We start from the raw sequence: 19,498 nt of genomic DNA, 5'->3' as shown, positions 1-19,498 counted from the left end.
TCCTTTTTATCACCGCCGTGCTGTTAGGAAAGGGAGATTTATATCGTTTTGATTTTGGGAAATACCCCCGGACTTTGGGATTCTGTTCCCAGCCTCGACGACGATAGCAATAATAGGGTGCATGTGTTTTTTATTTGCCTTCTATATGCGTAGCCCCTTTGGAATCCTTTGTACGGAAATAGCTTTCAGCGAGAGGTCTCCCAGAAGCGATTACAAGCTTTCAAGCTGTTTGGCAGTTTTGCACTCTCCCGCGTAATAGCGTCATTATTCCCTCTTTTGCACGTACATGGAAAAAGGCGCCACTGTCTTTGTACTCGCTCAATGAGTGACCATCCACAAATTAACCTCCACCATCCATTTTTTTGGTGCATGCTAACTATTATACTGTACATCAGGGACGCACTGGCACCAAAATTCTGGCTGGGAATATTCATAGTCATGGGACGGAGGCGTGGAGGGTGGGGCGGTTCGGCCGTTGGCAGTCACATGCCAAAACGTCGTCGACTGTTCAACAGGCCCTGAAATGGACCGGCCATTCGGAAATCTCCCGGAATTACAGATGGCCACCTAGCCCGTGTTGTACTTACTGTACTGGCGACTATACACAGCAAATATGTTGTAGAACAGGGGCTCTCAATGGTTTTTGGGTCCAAATCCGCATTAAAGACTGAAGTAGTTATGAAGTGAAGTTAACATACGAGTAGATACTAGCTTCAATACAAGTTGTGTGCAAGTTCGTCCACTAATATTAAAGTGGGCTAAAAAGCAGGTGATCCAGTCGTTGCAATGGCAACAAGTTCTAGTGATGGTAAAATGAACCATCATGAAGCACTTGTGATATTTTACTCTTCTAGATGGTGCCATTGATTTAAAGAGAAAGGCTAGTGCAGTGGCGATTAATGAAATTAATAAAATAATTAATAAAATTAATAGAGGAGTCAAAAATGATCAATCCATCAATAGAACGAATACTAGTCAAGGATCATAGCTACCAAAAGGATTTCAACATCAATTATGAAAAAAACATGCTTTAAAGGGCCAATGTAGCCATTAAGTGAGTTTTGCTTTAACACTAGATATGTCCAGGCTAGTCCACTCATATTTAAGAGAGATATAGCAGGTGTGGTTTGAATGCAATACACTTTTAAAGGCAAAGGTCTGAAAATACGTACACATTTGATTACGGCGTTGTTTTGATGAAGATTTGTCACTGCCCAATTCATGGTTGCTATGCTCGCACTAAACTATGAAAAAAATGTCTGACCATGACAATGCACCTACATCAAAGTTTTAGCTTTTCACTAGCTGCCAACCTCTAAGGACTTGAATATATTGCTTCAGTTTATTTTTGTAGACACACATACAACAAATTCATTTCTGGATTTTGAGCCACACAGCCACACATTGACACAAATTCAGACTTCAAAGTCAGACTTAGTGTGATCTCTGGGCAGCCACGAGGTTGCGGGCGTCACCATGGCGGTATATTGAGAAAAAATAAGTATGACTGAGAACCATATGGAGAGTGAGGCTCTGTGGTCAGTCATCCCCAAAGGGCTTGCTGGGCGGCCGCGAGGTCACATCATGGAGGTAGACGCAGAAAAAAGAAAGGAGGAAAAATTTTCCTCTAGGATGACCCGGGGCCTGTGCGCTACCATGGCAGGCTCAGAGCGCACCGTGGCCGACCGAACTACCGATGGAATTTCAACTGAGTCGACACAACGAAGAGACAAGTTGGACACAGGACCCGCACATATCGGGAACTGACCAATGTGAGGAAAGCTGTTATACATATCAAATTAAGGGGAACACAGACCCAACTGGAGGAAACATTGTTTACATATAAAGTATTTTTGAATATTAATGAGAAGCTTACTCGTTCAAAATAACAGGCATGTCTAACCAACAAAAATAGCTTGAAAATGTGCATCCTGCTCATTTCCAACCCAAATTACCTTGCGAACCCGAGAAAAAGGACAAAAAAGATTATGCAAAAAATAATAATAATAATAAATTGGTGCCTGGGACAGTAACATGAGATGCGTCCAGGCTGGTCCAAATGATATAAAAGCGGGCAACACAGTGGTGCAGGGGTGAGAAATTAATTTTGCAAAGGGGCCACATGAGAAACTAGAATGCTTGCTGAGGGCCAAGCCAACAGGCTAACCTCAACTTTGTCGATGATGAATTTATAAAAAACATATCATCTTGGTTCAATAAATTGCTATGTGTGGAAAATATAGTATGCAGTTATAATGACAAAATTATAAGCAGTCATTAAAATTCCATCCTTACATTTCGAAAATTATAACATTAATTTTGTGCACCAAGCGGCAACTCATATGAGCCGTTACTTGTCAGAACTCCCAAATAGCTAGGTCGGAAGTATATTATTGACAGTGATGAATGATACACTGATGACTTACAATGCACTCAATACATACAGTATACAAAACTGTAGCTTTGCATACAGTATTATCAGGCCAAATCCAGCCCTCTTCCCTCCACCGTGCAGGAAATAAAAATGTTGCGAACGTTTGGACTATCGTAGGCATTTTTGTTAGTCTCTTTTTTAGGGAAACAAAATGTTGCTAGAGGGGTCGAAAATGTCACTTAATATAGTGAAAAAGTTGTTCTGTTGGTAAACGCTGCAGACACAAGTTGCAAAGGGGCCACATGAGAAACTGGAACGATTGTTCGCTTCCTCGTGTACACTTTTGTGCACATAAAAAGAAAGCATAATATCCATCCGCTTATCCTCGCAAGGGTCACGGGTGTGCGGCAGTCCATCCCAGCTGTCATCGGGGAGTAGGCGGGGGACACCCTGAACTGGTTGCCAGCCAACCTCGGGGCACACAGAGACAAACATCCCACCTAGGGGCAATTTAGCGTGTCCAATTAACCTACCATGCATGTGTTTGGAATGTGGGAGGAAACCGGAGTACCCAGAGAAAACCCACGCAGGCACGGGGAGAACATGCAAACTAGGGCTGTCCCGGCTAGTCGACATAGTCGACGTCACCGATGACGTAAATACGTCGGCCCACACAACATACCGTAGACGAAGAGTATGATGACGTAAATACGTCAACACGTGTATAACGCCAGTTGTAAACAAGAGCGCACAGCAGAAAAGAAAGGAGAACAACAATAAAAAAAAAAAAAGGAGAACAGCATAAATGGCAGCGGCGCGCCGGTTCGTGCGTTCAGGGCGGCGAAGAGGAGAACGGCATCACGAGGCAGCTAAAAAGCGAATAAGAAAGTAGAAAGTATGGACATATTTCAACGAAAAGTCAAATGAGTTGCTCGTCTGTATCCTTTGTAAAGACGAGTGATGAACGAACACCTGAAGCGATGTCACCCAGGTGCTGCTGGAAGACGACAGAAAGCAAAAAGCTAGAGGATCGTAAGTTCAGCTAAGCGACTACTAATACGACCCGGTTTTACTGAAGTTGCTGTTATGTGCGACGTATTATTAACGAGCATCGTTAAATTTCTCGAAGCAGCGGGTTGCAGTCAAAATTACTGTGTTGTGTTTCAGCTTTGTGCATTATGGGGCTCACGTTAGCTATTTCATTCCAGTCAAATTGTGTTGGTGCTTGCAGCAAGTAACTGGTTCCGTTTCTTTATGTATCCACAAACGGTAACACGCGACATCTGTTTATACATCTAAACTGCTGCTGTCCCGGAAAGCTCTCGGTCTCACTGTCTTTGTGCGGACCCCGGGCGCAACACAGCATGCACATCGTATTTAGGACAATGTCCTGCTTCCGCTGCTTAAAAAAAACAAAAACAAAAAAACCTAGAGGAAACACTGGCCTGCTTACCATAGTCCGTGACTGCACTAATATATGTATGGCTTTTCAAAATCATTGCGATGCATTTCAGTATGCGCTCTGCTTTTTCTGTCTATTTTTAAGGTGAAAGCAAACTGATGTTACACAGTCACCCCCATCAAAAAAAATAAAAGAGGAATGCACACCAGAAAGAGCATCGGAAATCACACAAGGTATCCTTAAAATATGATTGTCCAGAACACGAGGCCCATTGCATTTGTGGAGGGTGTTTCTCATTGGACTTTATTTCTGAGTTATTTATTTTTTAGTTATATTTGGACTGCTTAAGCTCACACATTGTTTCACTGTAATGCATGGACAGACAAGTACGTCATTCTTGTTCACGCGTCATGATGCTTGCCTAAAAGAGATGAGTGTTCATTCAATTTCAAAAGTTTTTTTTTTTTACTTTAGTAAAGAATTTTAAAAAGTGTTCAGAAGTGGTTTTGTAAATCAATAATTGTCAACCCAAACCTTGCTGGATTGGTTGAAAAAAATATTGTTAGACTAATCGACTAATCGGAAATAATTGTCGATAGATTAATGGGGAGTAAAATAACTGTTTGGGACAGCCCTCATGCAAACTCCAGACAGGAAGGTCGGGGCCGGAACTGAACCCACAACCTCTGAACTGTAAGGCGGACATGCTATCCAGTCGACCACCGTGCCGCCCAGCATAATATGCATCAGGTTTAAAAAGACATTTGAGTCCACATTGAACTAGCTGGACCACTGTGTCTTGATCCATCTTTCATTTTGGTTTTGATTTTGAATTTAGTTTCATGTTTTCCTTGTGTTCCTTTGTCCATGTCTGTCTTGTTAGGTTAATGGTTCCACCTGTGCTTGTGTCTTCCAATCAGCTCCCTCTGCCACTTCAGTCTCATCTAGGTGTTAGTCATTGTCACGTCAGTTTGTTTGTATTTAGTGCCCCGCTTTCGTTCAGTCTTCTTCGGATCATTGTCAATGCCAATGATGCTGTCTCAAGTCTTTGTTAGTTGTCCTGGTGAATGTTTTTTTTTTTCCTAGTGTTTCTTTTTTCTTTGAGTTTTGATTTTGACGACTTTGTTGATTTCATTTTCAAGTCTTACAGCAGTATCCTTGGTTTTGTTTTTGGTCATATATTGTTTTGTTCAGCGCACCTTGCTTCTCCTGCCTCCCTGCTTTTGGGTCCTCAACCACGTGAAACCTGATAGCATAACTTTCAAAATTAAAGCACCACATATTTTATGTTTTACTTCATGCGTTCATGGTCACTGCGAGGGCGGGCCAGATGTGGCCATCGGGCCATACTTTGCCCATGTTTGCAGTTGGGGATCTGAGGTTACCATGGCAACAACTGAGATGCTATTCATCATCACATTCCATCAGGCTCACCAACACGATTTCAACATTATTACCAAAGGAGATTTAATGATCAAAGTAGTTATAAAGTGACACAAATGTGTCAAGGCTGGTCCCCTGATATGAAAGTGGATTAAAGAGCAAGAGATCTGGGGTTGCCATAGGAACAACACAACTGCTGTTGAAGTATGAAGCCAGTGAAAATGATTTTAAACAGAAATTACCTAATCGTCTTTAATGATCAAAGCAGTGGTGAATTGATGCTATTCTGACGCTATCCTAAAACGATAGATGCATCAAGGCTGGTCCACCGATAGCAAAGAGACCTTAAAAGCAAGTGATGCAAGCTTGCCAATGGCAACAACAGAGCTACGGGTCAAGCGTCAATCAAAGGAATTTTCAACATAAAATGTCACATGCACTGCTTTACTTAGCAACTCCAGCAAGTGTATGTTTGCTGGTAATTCACCTGGAAATCAGCTCTAAGCTGCCACTCTGGAGCCATTTTGGGGAGAAGATTGCATCGGGCAAGCTGAGCTGGCAGCTGATTGTCTAACAAGCTGCGGAGGAGGCCGGCAGGGACCCCCTCCGCCCGACCCAAAGCAGGGGGTCTGCATGAGAAAGATAAGTGTAAGCTACAAGGAACACTTCTGTGAACTCTATAAACATCCGGCTAAGACTCGATATGGAAAGTGGCAGAGACGTCCCGACTCGACCTCACTTTGATTCCATTCATGTTGTCGACGCAACTTGCTTGACGAGGAGACGGCGGTGGTCCGACCACCTGGATGGGCCCCCGCTGACATCAGAGGCCCGGCCCCCCTGCGGTGCCGCTCTGTAAACCGCAACACGAGCTACTTGGCTGCCCTCTCCCACTTCAAACAGGTGAATGATTACAGAGGAAACCAGTTTTACGAATGTGTGTATTTCCTGGGAGACGGCGCAAAGCAGGTTGTGAGGATATCCCCCTACAACTGGTCTGCACTCAAACTGGACACACGGAGTTTAGCCTTCAGTTTGGCTACAAAAAAGTGAAAACTGCTAGAAGGGGTATTATTAGGAAGCCAAAATGTACAGGGGTGCTTTGAGATACGACCGATGTCCAGGTTTTTGAGATACGAGCCATTGTTTGACCGATTTATTGGTTTGACTGGCCAGACTTGAGCTATAAGTGCTGCATAGCGGAAATGAACAGGAAGCAGCAGTTTGGCAAATGGTGAAAAAAGGGACGGCAAGTTGAAGTTTACTGTCAAACTAAAGATCATTAAAAAAGCTAATTACACTTTGTGCATTTAAAATCAACCACTTAGTTTAGCCTGTCTGTCTGCTTGCTTCAGACTAATGCTAAATAGCGTGTATATTGCGGAGCTATAAATCCCTTCAAGCAACAGATTAAACACAAACAGTGCAGCAGCAACACATATTATTACACTAGCCTTAGAAGACTCTTGCCAAGGGCGCCACTTTGGTTTGGGCTGGCCAATCATATTTAATAATTATACTATAAATCATTTTTAATAATTATACACCTATAATTTGATCATTTCTCATCGTTATAGTACATCATATTTAATGTCTAGCTACCACTAATGTAGTGAAATTACATCATATTTCATGTAAGTACCTCTATTGTAATTGTAATTTACATCATATTTAACTCATTCACTGCCCTGGACATTTTTGTTGGTCAACTGGGATCCAACTGTTTACTGCCACAAACACATATATTCTTCATGTACGTTTGTCAGTGGGTAGGCAGGCGTCTGTAAAATTCAGGTTTGTAAAGGGCTGTAATGACTAACAGATGCCGGTAGATGGGAGCGTTCCATCGCTCTGGATTTGAGATAAGCGCAGCTTTTCGGTCACAGATAATGATTAGGCAGTGGATCTCGGCTTGTCACGTCGATCATGAGAGAGAAATGCCAACATGAAATTTAGGCAAGTTTAGGGAAAAGCTCATTTTCAGTCTTGTTTTTGTTATTTTATAATTTGAAGTGTCACAAAAGCTGTATAATATTTTATATTTATTTATATGTATATATAATATTTTAGCGTCAAAGTCACTTTTCTGCTTAACATGATTCTTTTTCTTTTTAAACTGTGGTACGTTTCCTCAGCTTTTTGGTCAGAAACCAGTGTTTTTGGTCGCGGAAAAAGGTAGAACCAAACTTTCTGGTGAAAGAAGAGAGTCTACTCTTTCTTTTGGTAAGTTCAATACGGGGAACTCTGCTTTGAAAATGGTTGACAGTAAATGAGTTCATGTATTTATGGCCTCTAACTTACAAAGTACTATATTTGTCATATTTATTGTACTGTATACCTGTCATTTATCATATTTACAGTACACATTTAATATGCATCAAATGCACCATAGTTACATTATAGTTACCTTTAATGTCCCATATTGTCATTGTATTTAACGTCTCTACACCTCTGATGTGCCACACGGGGTAATCCTTTGTCGAAATGAGATCTAGTGAAGATGCATGATTTGACATCACAAACTCCAGAAATAGTTTGTCATTTCCAATTCACGACTCTCGATTCTGGCCCAATTTTAAAAATGACACGACCCACTTTGATTAGCCCGTTGCTCCGTTTTCCCTGCACTCGGTCGGTCGCACTGCAGCAATTAGCCCGGCGAACAGTCACCAGCAAAAAACTCACGTGTGGCAGTTCCACCTCCCACACTCCCCTCGACTCGAAGTAAGATCGATAGGCCAGCCTGCCGTGAACTTCCTCTCCCAAAAGGCTCGTTATTTACAGACACGCTCAGCACGCTGGCCGTTAATGCGCAATTAAGGGGAAAAAAGGGAAGCAGAGCAATATTTAACAACACAAGCGTTTCAGTTCATTAGGTAGTATTCAGTGGTAGGGGGCTTATAATTTGCTTCCAGGTTCAGATAGTCGTAATCATTGTACATAAGTGCTGGGTGGAAAAACACTCCTGCAGCCCCTTATTGCATGGTGACAGAATCATCATCAAACTTTTGGACATTTTGATGACTCATTTGAATGGGAATTCCCAAAGGAGTTGTTTACTCTTACGTAGCTTTCTTTTAAGGAATATCTCCTCATTGTTTTGATTGTCCAGACAGTTCTGAGACTGGAAATGGGTTCCAAGAAACTGCTGACCATGTCAGTCAAAAGATCACATTGTCACCTCCTTCAGTTTGTGTCTTATTTAAGCGTAAGAGCCCTGGAATTTCCCCCAAACTGGCTGCATCAAAGCAAAATGGCCCACTTCCTATTCAGTTTCCATTGAGTATGCGTGGCATTTGATTCAAACGAAGGGTATTAGGTATGAAAAGTTTGACATTGGGTTTGACCATTTTTACCTTAGGTACGGAAAGTGGGATGTGTAGTATGTATGTATGTTTTATGCGCCCCCACTAATCTAAACACAGTACTGTGATTAATATTGCATTTGAGGAAGATAAATTAATCTGCAAAATCCACCTGTTTTACTCTTCTCAGGACGACCGTCGACTGAAAATGACATCAGAGTGCCTAAGGGCTCAGCGTCACGTGACCAAACCCAGAAAACAGGTGAGTTGTGATTGGTTCTTAGCTGGACCGTGAGCAACTTTGAGGTCATTTTCTGTCGACTGTAAGTGGCAAAATGGCAGGCACCTGTAATGGAATTTGCTGCTAACTTAATATTCCTCAAACACAATATTAATCAGAATGCCATGTTTAGACTAGTGGGGCCGCATAGAACATATTATTCTAAAGAATTTATGGGGACTTGACTTCCACTTTAATTATATATCTTGGGCTTTTGGTGTGAAAACCTTGACATTTGGTACAATTGGGAACTTAGGTAGGGAAACTCTGAAGTTTTTTCATGGAAAGTTTGAAATTCAGCACACAAAGTTTGACATTCAGAACAAAATGTTTGACATTCAGTACAATTTTTTTTTTATCCCACATAAGAAAAGTTTGAAGTTTGTGACAAAAATTAATCAAACATTACATCAGATCTAAAAAGTCTGACCTTTGTAACACAATTTTGACATTTGGTTGATACAAGAAGTCTGATATTTGGCAATAAATACTTTTAAATTCGCATTGACGACTATTTTATCTCATCAGAGAATGCAAATGTTATTTGTTTCAACAACAGCAAAAGGAAGATGGGAAGTTTCCTTTAGCTAAAAAATAGTTGCAGTTGAAGCAGCATATAACACCGTTAAATGAATGCTTCAAATCCAACTTCTAAAAAAAAAAAATCGGAAAAATATGGGACAAACATGAATCAAACTTTTGTTTGGCAACAATGAGTGGCTTTTTTTCACCCCAAACGAAGTGAGCATGAATAAATGTAGAAAGTCTCAGAGCGTAGTCCCACTAAGATGAATGGACAATTCCCAGTACAAAAAGCATGCGGTGTGAAACTGGAAAGCGAGCGTTTCACAGGGGTGGCATTAACGCAGCGGATGTCTCGCTTGGGCGGGAGGAGTTAAGGCACCAAGTGCGGTGGGAACCAAACACACACACACCAAACTCAACACGGATCATGTTGCCATGTGGTTAATGTTAAAAGCATATCTCGTTTGCTTTGGTGCTTCCTGTGATGGTTAATTCATACGTCGCTACTATTTTCTATTCTCACCTGACCGACAACGTTACTCGCTTCTCAGCCGGAGTGGATGATGCCGCTTCCCTTCCCATAATCCCTCGCTGCGCTTCCATTTCATGACGTCTTTTTCTGTGGGATTAACACGGTTGGCCTGAGGGTAGCCGATAAACGTCTTCTCACAAGTCAACTGGAATTGAGGTCTCGGGAAGGAAGCAAAAAGGGACCACAAACGTTTGGGTGACTTGGTAGTGCCATGGATAGTCACTAAGGCTTTGCAGTTGTAGTATCACGTTAGCATTTTGGTTATAAAGATAGAATGGTATAGTATTTATCTTATTATTATTTATTGTACATCTAGTTGGATGTTTCGTCTCAAAATGTGTGACATTTGGTACAAAAACAAAAAGCCTAACACTTTTACGAAAACCAAAAGTGACATTTGGTATGTCTGATGTTTGATAGGGAAAGTTTGACATTCACTCCGAAAGTTGGATGTTTAATATAAGAAATGTGATGCTTCTTACCAGATGTTTGATGTTTGATATGAAAAGTTGGACTTTCGTGGGAAGCATTCGACATTCAGCCTGAAAAGTTGGATGGTGGGAAACGTTTGACATTCAGTGTGAAAACTCGGATTGATAGGAAAAATGTGGTGTTCTAAATGAAACGTTTTGTTGAATGAAAGTTTTGCTTGGTATAAAAAGTTTGACGTTTGATGCTTTATGAAAGGTTTGATGTTCAGTAGGAAAAGTTGGACATTTAGTGTGAAAATGTGATGCTTGTTACCAAAGGTTTGACATTAGATACGAAATCTAAACATTTGAAGACTTGGATGTGTGTACAAAACGTTTTACATTTGCTGTAAAAACATAGCGTACAGTTGGAAAACTAAAAGCACATTTGGTAGAATAAGTTTCACATTTTGTATCATAGTGTTGAAAACCGTTGTTTGATTTATTATTAATATAACACTATTAATAACCGATTAATAAGTCCCATATGAACCTTTTAAGAGGGTACACTTATTGTATAGTGGTGTGCCAGTTTGGATCTCACCACAACCAACCACATTTGTTGCTTATTTTGGCCCAAATCACATTGCAATTTGACTTGCCAACTGAAATCACGACAATAGTTTAATTCCCGCTTAATGACATGGCTGCTAAGGGAATGTTCACAAAAAAGTCATTACCTTTTTTTTCTATGCTTGTGTGTTGCTCATTACATTTGAAAAATATATATTTTATTTTGCGGCGGGTGGGGGGGGTGGTGTTACAAAAGCATGCCCTTATCTGCTGGATGATTAGAAGAGCAATGATGAGAGAAGTTCTAACATGTGTAAGGCACACAAAGCCCTGCCGGAAAGTCCTCCAGAGACACCTAAGAAAAGGAGGCTCTGTGTTGAACACTGATAGATTCTCTGGTTGTATCACAATGTGTGCGCACATGATGACAACACCACAAAAGCGGTACAATTTGGGCCGCAAATTAAAGAGATGGTTGGGCCGGGATGGCCATGTTTTCACTAACAAGTTCATTTTATATATTTTTTGATTGGGAAGATGAAAAGAGTTGTCATTTTCTATTTCATCACTAAATCTGGGAGAAATGAGGAAATAAGTGACTCCATGAATAACGCCTCTTGTTAATGAGGAAAATGGCCCCCTACCGTTCTATCCTTGTTCGTCTGAGTCAAACCAAATATAAAATTGTTCTTACCAATAACATTTTGAATAATTTTTGTATCACATTTTGATCTACAAGTACCACACGTCACCTTTTTTGTACTATGCCATATTGTGAGCGTTTTGTACCAATCCATGGGCGGAGCGACTAGTATGTTCAGTCAACAAAACAGTACAATCATCCACAATTCAGCTCCTATACAAATGTTGCATGCTCATTACACACAATTGTCTAAGTTACTTACAGACGATGGTTGAACAAGAATGAACCACAAACAGGCAGTTGCCTGCCTCTGGCTGGGGTATTGTATCATGCAGCCACACACGTAAGAAGGAGCACACTCAGCACGGAGGGGAGAAGACATAATTACGACCGAATACATAAATACTTTTGGAGACATGGAAACATTCTGCATGGTCGATAAATAAAAGACTTATTTAATCGATCTACAACCGTTTTGGTGAGTTTAAAGTTATCTTACAGTAACTTTCTTGTATGCTACATGTGTGAATGTTAGCTAAATGTTACCATCGTAGCTCGGTGGAAATGATGTGTACTAAGCGCACAATTTCCTCCCAAAATGCGACTCATACTCCAGTGCGACATATATGTTTTTTTACCTCTTTATTATGCATTTTATGGCTGGTGCAACTTGTACACCGTAGTGGCTTATAGTCTGGAAAATACAGTATTTTTTCTTTTTTTTTTAATGCCTCCATATTTTTTTAATGGAGTTGTACTTCGTTGCTACTGCCATTTGCAAACTGTCGTCTGCTCGCTCTCGCGAGATTCACATTCTCGTGCCTCGCGATTTTCTGGCATGACCTTGATTCCCTTTGCTAAAGCTGATTTCTGATCACGTGACATCAGCATTTGAAAATAATGTGAGCGATAGTGAGAAAGATTGTAGCTATAATGCAACAACGGCAGACCCAGCAGTTCTGAATGCCATGTTTTTTTGTTTTTTTTTAATCTCGAGCATACGCTTACGAATACTGTGTAAGATTATATACATGCAGAGCTGGGCAGTCCGTCACTGGGCCGGGCCGGTTGGACCCTCCCAAATGTCAAACTTTTTTTGTACCAAACATCAAACTACTTTTTTCAATCAAAATGTGATTCCAAGCATCACACATTTATACCGCTTGGAGTGTTTTATAGTTTCACATTATCCTATGAGACCACTTTGACTGCTTTTGCCAATTCTAAAAAAAACAAAAACAAAACAAAAAAAATAATTGTTGTCTGCACTTTAAAAAAATGCTTAGTGACAGTTTGGACTTTGGAGCAAATAATTACAAATATGATAAAATTGTGGCGGTACTTTGAGGTCCTTCATGTTGATCGCATGCTGGCGTGTGCAAGCGTGTTTGTTTTCCTTTCAGTCAGCATAGATGAGCCGTGACATGAATGATGAATGCTGCGTACCATCTTGTGTTTATGTTGGAGGCAAGGCATCGAGCTTAAATGCGCTTCTGCTTCTTGCTCATTAAGCTTATCTGCGCTGTTCTCAGCGGCTTTTAAGATGCCGGCCTTATCTCGGGCACTACGAGTGCTCCTCACTGCACCGCTGCCTTTTATCGCAGCGTTCACTCGCTAAATCTCATTTTGTCCCTTTTGGATTGCACACAATGTAGCTGTTATGAATAATAATAAAGCACACATGCCGTGTAATGTGATTTCAAAGTTGACATATTTTATGTGGCATTGATGCTGTTTAATTGCCACTCTTTGTTACTGAGTTGTGACAAAGAGATCTAGAACTACAAACCCTAGTGATTATTTTCAGTTACGTTTCATCATGACCATGGAAGTTGATCTGGGGGGGAAATGGGAAGACCCGTGAAGCCCTCCCAGTTCGACACATTAATTATAGAAAAAATCAAAAAAACATTTCAAATATCTGCAAATAGAAAACGGCGGCACGGTGGTCGACTGGTTAGCACATCCGCCTCACAGTTCAGAGGTCGTGGGTTAGATCCCGGCTCCGGCCTCCCTGTGTGGAGTTTGCATGTTCTCCCCGTGCCTGCGTGGGTTTTCTCCGGGTACTCCGGTTTCCTCCCACATTCCAAAAACATGCATGGTAAGTTGATTGTGTAAATTGCCCCTAGGTGTGATTGTGAGTGCGGATGTTTGTCTCTGTGTGCCCTGCGATTGGCTGGCAACCAATTCAGGGTGTCCTACTGCCCGAAGACAGCTGGGATAGGCTCCAGCACGCCTGTGACCCTTGTGAGGATAAGCGGTAGGGATAATGAATGAATGAATGAATGCAAATAGAAAACGTAATGTTATCTACAATATATTCATTTGGAATATGTGCCATCGGGAAAATAGCGCTTAAACCTTTTTCAAGCCAAATTATTTATTCTACCAAATGTCAAACTTTCAAACTTTTCACACCACTCACACTTTTTGTATCTTTCGTTTGACCAAATATCATAGTTTTTAATACCAAAGGTCACACTTTTCGTACCAAGACCCCGATTTTTTAATCTCTTAATTTGGGCGGTGGGGGGTGGGTGCGGGGGTAGCACATATCAGACTTGTCATACGAAATGTCAAACATTTCGTACCAGTCATCACATTTTGAACAACGGGCAGTAGGCGGGGGACACCCTACTTGGTTGCCAGCCAATCGCAGGGCACACAGAGACAAACATCCGCAATCACAATCACACCTAGGGGCAATTTAGAGAGTCCAATCAACTTGCATGTTTTTGGAATGTGGGAGGAAACCGGAGTACCTGGAGAAAACCCACGCAGGCACGGGGAGAACTCCACACAGGGAGGCCGATTGAACCCACAATCTCCGCACTGTGAGGCGGACGTGCTAACCAGTCGACCACCGTGCCGCCCCTCTATATATATATATATATATATATATATATATATATATATATATATATATATATATGTATATATATATGTACCAATTGTCACCTTTTTTCATGTCAAACATCACCTTTCTTTTCACCTTTCACGCATTTCATTCCTAACATTCACACTTTCTGTACCAAACGTTTTCTTTGAAAAGTGACTGTACCACTGCAAACTACAACCATAGTAATAAAGATATTCTGAATTCTTCTCTCCATATCTTGTAGGTCCTCTACCGAAAGACATATTGTACAGGTGCGCCGATTGTTGAGTGTGTACCTGCATGGCCAAGTGGTACACAGAAATACATTTTATTTTTTCCCCCTCATTCAATGCAAAAGTGGAGCAGACACAGAGTCAGTCTCTAGAGAGCGAATACATTAGCGGACACCCTTTAGCCAGGCATAGACTACAGCTACACTTGGCAATCCATCATTGCGATAGCGATCTCTGCTCGTCCCCTCACACTACACACACACGCGCGCGCACACGCAAACGCACGCACGTTTGCATTCATACATCGAGTAATACAGCTGCTGGGAAATACGCAATGACACACTTATTTAAAAGGAGACGTCGCATCTCTGAGACTGTTTCATTTGCACTCTACATGAGAGACTATCGGGAGAAGCTGAACCTTGTAGGCTAGGGATGGACTGAGATAAAGTCATTCAATAGGAAAAGTCATGTTGCCTCAAATGGAAGGAAATGGTTTGGGTCCAATACACTGCTGCAGGTGTGAGGGGCAATGATAGGAGGGAATTCATGCAAAATCATGAAGAATGTGCAGTTTGTTCACGATTGGAAAAGTTTTGACAAGGTGTTGGATATGGGCCTAATGTTTTTAAAAATCCATGAATTCAAGGTGGGGTCGGCCCCTAGTAGCAGGTATGCATCAAATCCAAGGCGGCACCTGCCGAAAACAGAAAAGGTTATAGCCCAGCTTCCTTTAGTCTTGTTGTATAATGACACCTTCGCTTCTTGACTTGATTAAAGAGGTTTAATTTGGACAACATTGTCCTATTTTAAGGTCATTTTCATGCCAGATTTATTGTCATTGTCACTTTTTGCTTGAAAAATGGTCCAGATCTCTGACATAAAATAGTCTTATTCAGGCCTCTTAACCCATATGTTCACCCTAAAGGAATAATTTTGAACATGTTACCATCATTCTAGTGTGAAAGATATTGTTTTGCAAAAGCCTTTACTAGACACTGGCTATTTCTGATATCAAGTCACATAAGGTGCAGAAATATTTTTAGGGTACCCGGTACTATAAAATGCCTCAAAATGTGTTCAAGCAGTGTACCCAAGCTTCACCATCAGATTCAATTGGTTTTAGTAGAATGTTGTCGAGTCCACTGCTAAAAAAACAACAACAACAATCTGAACTGTTTGGCACGAATTAATCAATGTGGTTTGCCCTGGTTGGACACTGGCTTAACCACTGAGCCACTGAGGCACCCTTGGATGTATCTAGGTCTCCAAGTTTGCCAAGACAATAACCATATGTGAGGTAAATGCACAGTGATTTTACATATATTCGCCATGTTGATTATCAAGCTTGCTAGCTACTGTAGCTGGCTAATGTATGCAAATTCCTCTTCATTTGGCCATTGAAAGAAAATGAACAGTTTGAACAAACAAAATTGAATAACCATGTAAGAAGTACACGTATTTTTGTATTCTGTTTGGGGAACCCTCTCATTACAACTGTTATAAATCATTTAATACCGGGTACTAACACAAGAACACTTCATTTAAAGTGATAGGAAAACAGCTTTTACTTTTACTAACTTGCTGTGAGTAGTTCTTAGAACTCTTTGTCTCAGAAATATTTTCAAAGTCCTTGGAAAGATTATCTCGAAGTGTAACAACAACCAATTTTCACCCACAGCTGGCTCAAAGCACCATATCCTGACATCAGAGGCTAACTTGGTCTGAGCAACAAACCTACTGACCTAGAAGCATTATCACCATGTCAACAGGAGGAAGCAGACACACGAATGATGCTACATTTACGTCATGCTGCCAAACAGGATCACACCTAAAGACAGTAGCTAATGATGTGGTTGTGCTGGTCATCAATCTGTTTCAGGAGTTTGGACTCTGAGGGGAGCCATATAAAGATATTCCAATCCACCACATCTCAGAAATGCTGGATCTCAAAAATGCTATGCACTGCCCCTCTTCTAGTGTTCTCGGGATGTGACGACGTATCAGCAATTGTATGGAATCGGCCCCAAAAAAGTGGGTAGTTTACCCAGAAGTCACTGACACCCTCATTGCGATCACCCAAGGCCCAACCAGCCTCACCCTGAAATCAGCGCACATACGAGTTCTCATACGCTGGACTGCACTCAGGTAAGAACTTGTGTCGAGTCAGTCAGTGCAGCTCGCTATTCACTCATCTCCTCACGTCCCTGGATTCAATCTCCCCAACCCAACATGCCTTATTACACACTGCGGCTTTCATCTGGAAGCAATCCCTCTCCAAAAGGCTGGGGTGCCATACTGGACAGACCTGGAAAATGTCAGCAAGGGATGCTCAATCTTCCTCAATTGATTCATTCTTTTCTTCGTTCATTTGCGCTCAGCCACGCGCATGTCGTCAATTTTCGCAAACAACCAATCAGCAGCCGGCGTCAGATGGAGGAGGAATTTTATGAACATACTGCCACACTATTGGCGTTCACGAAGGAATCAGTAAGGTAACTTCTCGTTCATGAAGGAATCAATACAATACAATTTTATTTATATAGCGCATTTCATAACGAGACGTAACTTCCGGTTCACGAACGAGTCAGTGAGTGAACGTACTGCATTTCCCCTTCCCCTTGAACGATTCGGTGAACAAATCTTTTGAACGGTTCTTTTTGATGAACTGATTCTGATGATGAAAAGAACTATTATGCCCATCACTATCAAGTAGTAGGGGTGGAACGGTACGCTAAATCACATTTCGGTTCGGTTAGTTTTTTTGGAGACTTCGGTTCGGTATATTTTTGGTACAAAAAAAACTTTTTTTTTTTTTTTTTTAAATATGTTTATTTTGTAAAGATGACAAGTACATTTTTTAGAAAAAATAAATAAAAGGGAACAATTCGGGTGGTATTCTAAGAAATTACACCGTAATTCTAAGAAATTACACCAGAATAAAAAGTACACTAACAATAAAGATCTCTTATTTTGTAAATTATTAAGACACTGAAATCTTTAAACACTCAGCAGCAAAAGCCTATGCCACGCCTAAGTATTCAATTTAAAGACAAGTTGTCATTACAGTACATATACACTTTTTGTGATGAAAAAAATACATACAATAACAGTTACAGTTATTGCTAACCATATTAAAACTCTTTTTATTAAGAAAAAATTAAAAAACTCTTTATGAAATTGTATACATTTTTTAGGCATTGAAATCTTTGAATGTTCAACAGCATATTGTAACATATTGGGATAACTGTTGTGGTCGGATTCGTGTGTTGCTGAGTTGTGATGTTTCCGAGGTACATGAATGCATCGTATGGCAAGCGAGTGGAGCAGCGGAGAAAGAATAGCGCGAGCAGTTGTACTTTGATTAATAAAAACGTGATAACTAAACTACGTCTGACGGCGTGTTCCTGGAAGATGCTACAATATGATAAATCTCGCTATTTAAGTTTGATGTTTTGGGCTAAAAAGACTGCTTGCTTCCTTGTCGAAGAAACATTCACAGTCGGATGATGCCGTGCATGTTAGACGTGCTAGCCGTAACATAGCCGCCGATTTCATGTAGCAATGTTGGCACCCAACTTTCGGACTTATCCACGCACCTTTCCCCATCGGCGATCAGGAAAGCCAGAATGTTCCCAAACAGGAGACCGCAGTGTACGCGAGGACCTTCGAGTTCTGGCTCTTTTCTGGTTCTCTCTTTTGTGCCGCCACTCTCTTCTCCCGCATGCAACAATCAGTGTACATGCGTAAGCTCGCGCTAATAAGTGGACTGAACCGAACATGCCATACCGAGTGTACCGTGACACCCCTACCAAGTAGACATAAAATGCAGTTTTTAAATGATGGTTTTACAGTATTTTTAAGGAACAAAAACAATTGATAGCTTCCTGGGTCTGTGTGGAAAAAGTGTTTGTCCCATAAATGTAATCACCGGCTGGGCTACCCTCAGCAGCAACAACTGAAATCAAGCATTTCCTATAACTGGCAATGAGTCTTTGACATCTCTGTGGAGATATTTTCTTCCACTCTTTCTTGTAGAATTGCTCTAATTCAGCAGCACTTGGGTGGTGGTGGTGTTTTTTGGGGGGGCTGCCACAGCATTTCAATTTCAGATTTGAGTCTGGACATTCACTAGCCAAATCATTATTTATTTAATTTTCTTTTTGTCTAAGGCTTTCAGAAGTTGAATTGCTGATGTCTTTTTTGTTATTATCCTGTTGCAGAAAACAATGGCAATAAAGCTTGAGGTCACAAGGATGGCCGAACATTCTCCATCAGTATTTTCTGGTAAAAAGCAGAATTCATGGTTCCGTCAATCACAGTAAGGCATCCAGGTCCTTGGTTCAAGCAGCCCCAGACCATCACACTTCTACCACCATGTCTGATGGTTGGTATGATGTTCTTTTTCTGAAATACTGTTACAGAATTGTCAGATATATGAGACACACACCTTCCCAAAAGTTCAACTTTCATCTCGTTAGTCCATAGAATATGATCCCAGAAGTTTTGGCAATAATACAGACGTTTTTCTCCATCCATCCATTATCGATACTGCTTATCCTCACAAGGGTCGCGGGGCGTGCTGGAGCCTATCCCAGCTGTCTTCGGGCAGTAGGCGGGGGACACCCTGAATTGGTTGCCAGCCAATCGCAGGGCACACAGAGACAAACAACCACACTCACAATTACACCTTGGGGCAATTTAGAGAGTCCAATCAACTTACCATGCATGTTTTTGGAATGTGGGAGGAAACCGGAGTACCCGGAGAAAACCCACGCAGGCACGGGGAGAACATGCAAACTCCACACAGGGAGGCAGGAGCCGGGATTGAACCCACGACGCGACCTCTGAACTGTGAGGCGGACGTGCTAACCAGTCGACCATCGTGCCCACGCCGACGTTTTCCCTCATTTTTTATTTTTAAAAGTAAGAAGAGCTTTTATGTTGGTTTTAGTCAGCA

The 19,498-nt window shown here is 41.3% G+C and overlaps 2 long non-coding RNA genes across 2 annotated transcripts; both read left to right on the top strand.

Moving 5' to 3' along the window:
- Nucleotides 1-3,227: 3,227 nt before the first annotated feature.
- Nucleotides 3,228-4,984, top strand: LOC147151954 (uncharacterized). Its single transcript, XR_015085856.1, has 3 exons — nt 3,228-3,406; nt 3,921-4,009; nt 4,660-4,984. It is a non-coding gene; the product is annotated as an uncharacterized LOC147151954 (long non-coding RNA).
- Nucleotides 4,985-7,357: 2,373 nt separating this feature from the next.
- Nucleotides 7,358-16,309, top strand: LOC147151953 (uncharacterized). Its single transcript, XR_015085857.1, has 3 exons — nt 7,358-7,382; nt 8,655-8,726; nt 16,220-16,309. It is a non-coding gene; the product is annotated as an uncharacterized LOC147151953 (long non-coding RNA).
- The last annotated feature ends 3,189 nt before the right edge of the window (nt 16,310-19,498 follow it).

The sequence above is a fragment of the Filicampus tigris genome, chromosome 2, assembly GCF_054856515.1.
Source record: "Filicampus tigris isolate MCC_2025a chromosome 2, RoL_Ftig_1.0, whole genome shotgun sequence".
Lineage (NCBI taxonomy): Eukaryota > Metazoa > Chordata > Actinopteri > Syngnathiformes > Syngnathidae > Filicampus > Filicampus tigris.
The sequence above is the reverse complement of the archived record's forward strand: the minus strand, read 5'-3'. Positions and strand labels throughout refer to the sequence as shown.